Raw genomic sequence first — 3,473 nt, 5'->3', positions numbered from 1 at the left:
CTTGCGGTTTTGGTCTTAGCCATTGTGACAGGTGGAAAATGGAATCTCAGAGTCGTTTTGATCTGCATTTACCTGATGTTTAAGGGTGTTGAACATTTCTTTATGTCCCTAAGCCATATGAGATTCTTCTGCACTGTACCCCTTTTTTTTGCACCACCTTTATAAATTGAATTATTTGGTTTGATGATATTTACTTTCTTGGATTCTTTATATATTTTTGAAATTAGCCATCTGTGGAATGTTAGGTTGGTGAAGAAGTTTTTGCATTCTGTAGGCTGTTCTTTTGTCCTGTTGATATTTTCCTTTCCTTACACAAAATTTTCAATATCATGAAGTTACATTTATTAATTGTCAGTCTTAGTTCCTGTGATATTGGTGTTCTGTTCAGGAAGTTGTTTCCTGTACTAATTTGTTCAAAAATATTTCCCACTTTCTCTTCTATCAGTTTCAATGTATTTGGATTTATGTTGAGGTCGTTCATGCACTTGGACTTCAGTTTTGTTCAGGGTGACAAATATGGATCAGTTTCCATTCTTCTACATACTGACATCCAGTTAGAACAGCACCATTTTTCAAAAATGCTTTCTTTTTTCCAGCATATAATTTTGGCTTCTTTGTGGCCAGAAGTATGTGGATTTACATCTTGGTCCTCAATTCAATTCCATTTATCCATCTGTCGGTTTTTATGCCAATACCATGAAGTTTTTATTACAATAGTTCTGTAGTAGTGCTTAAAATCATGGATTGTGAGAACTCTGGACGTTCTTTTATTACACAATATTGGTTTTTCTATGATGGATTTCTTTTGTCTTTTCTGTATGAGGTTGAGTATTGTTCTTTCAAGATCTATAAAGAATTGTGGTGGGACTTTAATGGGGTTTGTATTGAATCTGTATATCACTTTTGTTAATATGACTAAATTTACTATGTTTAATCCTACTGATACATGAGCATTGGAGATTTTTCCATCTTATGATATCTTCTTGAATTTCTTTCTTCAAAGAATTGAAGTTCTAGTCATACAGATCCTTCACTTGTTGGTTAGAGTTACACCAAGATATTTTGTCTTATTCGAGGCTACTGCACAGGGTGTTCATTCTGATTTTTTGATTGCTTTCTCCACCTATTTATAAATGAGGGCTACTGGTATTTGAGTTAGTATTGTATCCAATCACTTGACTAAAGGTGTTTATCAGCTGTAGTAGTTCTTTGGTACAGTTTTTGTAGTTGCTTAACTATAATTTCATATCATCGGTGAATAATAATCCTTTGACTTCTTCCTTTCCAGGTTGTGTCACCTTCATTTACTTTAGTTGTATTATTGATCTAACTAGAACTTCAAGTCCTATATTGAATGTGTATGGAGAGACTGGACAACCTTGTCTTTTTCCTGATTTTATTGAAATTGCTTTGAGTTTCTTTCCATTTAATTTGATGTTGTCAATTGACTTGCTGTATATTGCTTTCATTATGTTTTGGTATGTCCCTTTTATCCCTGATCTCTCAATGAATTTAATCATGAAAGGGTGCTAGATTTTGTCAAAGGATTTTTTTTTTCATCTAATGAGATAATCATTTGCTTTATTTTCTTTTGGTTTGTTTGTATGGTAGATTAAATTGATTGATTTTTGTATGTTGAACCAGGCTTGCATCTGTGATATGAAGCCTACTTGGTAATGGTGAGTGATCTTTTCCATGCTTTCTCAGAATTGGCTTGCCAGTATTTTAATGAGTATTTGTACATCAATGTTAATGAATGAAATTGGTCTGCAATTCTCTTTCCTTTTGTGGTCTTTGTGTGGTTTGTCTGGATGACTGTGGCTTCATAGAAAGAATTTGGCAATATTCCTTCTGTTTCCATTTTGTGAAATAATTTGAGGAGTATTGGTATTGGCTCTTCTTTGAAAGACTGGAAGAATTCTGCACTAATATCATCTAACTCTAGTTTCTCTCTTTGGTTGGGAGACTGTGCTGACTGCTTCTATTTCCTTAGGGGTTATTGGTATATCTAAATTCTTTATCTGATCTTAATTTAACTTAGTTAAGTGGTATCAACAATGAAATTTGTCCATTACTTTCAAATTTTTCCACTTTTGTTAAGTAAAATCTAGTGATTCTCTGTATTTCCTTGGAGTCTGTTGTTATATGTCAATTTTCATTTCTGATATTGTTCATTTGGATATTCTCTTTCTGCCTTTTCATTAGTTTGAATAAGGTTTTATCTATTTTGTTGATTTATTCAGGTAACCAACCCCTTGTTGATTATTTATATAATTATCTTCATTTCTATTTTATTGATTTATCCCCAGTTGATTATTGTCTGCCATCTATGCCTCTTAGGTGTGTCTGCTTCTTTTTATTCTGGAACTTTCAGGTGTGTTGTTAAATTCTAGTATGGGATCACAGCAAATTCTTCATGAAGGCACTTAGTGAAATGAACTTTCCTCTTAGCACCACTTTCATTGTTCTCCATAAGTTTTCATATGCTGTACATTCATTTTCATGTAATCCTAGGAAGTCTTTAACTTCATTCTTTATTTCTTCCTTGACTCAGTGGTAACTCAGTAAAGCGCTGTTCCCGTTTCCATGACTTTTTAAGTTTGTAGGCTTTGTGTTGTTTCTGTTGTTGTTGAAATCTAGCTTTTATCTGATAAGATATAAGGGGTTATTTCAATTTTCTTGTATCTGTTGAGACTTGCCTAGTGACTGACTATATGGTCAATTTTGGAGAAGGTTCCATGTGTTGTTAAAAAGAAAGCATATTCTTTTGTGTTTGGGTGAAACATTTAGCACATCACTCTCACCAATGAACAGGTCCTCCAGACAGAAATCTCACAAAGAAATAATGGAGCTGACAGATATTAAAACTAAAGTGGACCTAACAAATATCTACAAAATAATAAATATGTTTGTGCATGCACAGAACCATAAATATATGCATTGCATACACATGAATATACACATGTATACAATATATACATATGGTACTCACACAGTCTTGAACATAATCATGTAAGTACATACACACACACATATATATATACAGACAAAATTAAGCATTCAAATGTATTCACATAAAAATATACATATGTACACATTAATATGCACATGTACACATAAGCATAAAATATATATGTAGAAATACATAAATATGCTTTTGCACAAACATAGATACACATGTACACATATACATTTTTTCATGAACACACACATGAATATACATGATGTACACACACATAAGCATTCACAATACACACAAAGCATAAATATACACATGTACATGCACAAACATCAGCACACTCAAGTACACATCAATAAATATATACTGGTGGGAGACAATTCTGTATTCTGTCAATTATGCTTTAAATAAATTCTGACTGACCAGTAGCCAGAAAGGAAGTATAGGTGGGAAAACCAAATAGGAAGTAGAGGCAGGGCAATGAGAACAGGAGCATTCTGGGAAGAAGGAAGCT

This window comes from Microtus oregoni, unplaced genomic scaffold (genome assembly GCF_018167655.1).
Source record: "Microtus oregoni isolate MIOR12 unplaced genomic scaffold, Mior012 000079F_003, whole genome shotgun sequence".
Classification (NCBI taxonomy): domain Eukaryota; kingdom Metazoa; phylum Chordata; class Mammalia; order Rodentia; family Cricetidae; genus Microtus; species Microtus oregoni.
Note: the sequence above shows the minus strand (reverse complement) of the source record.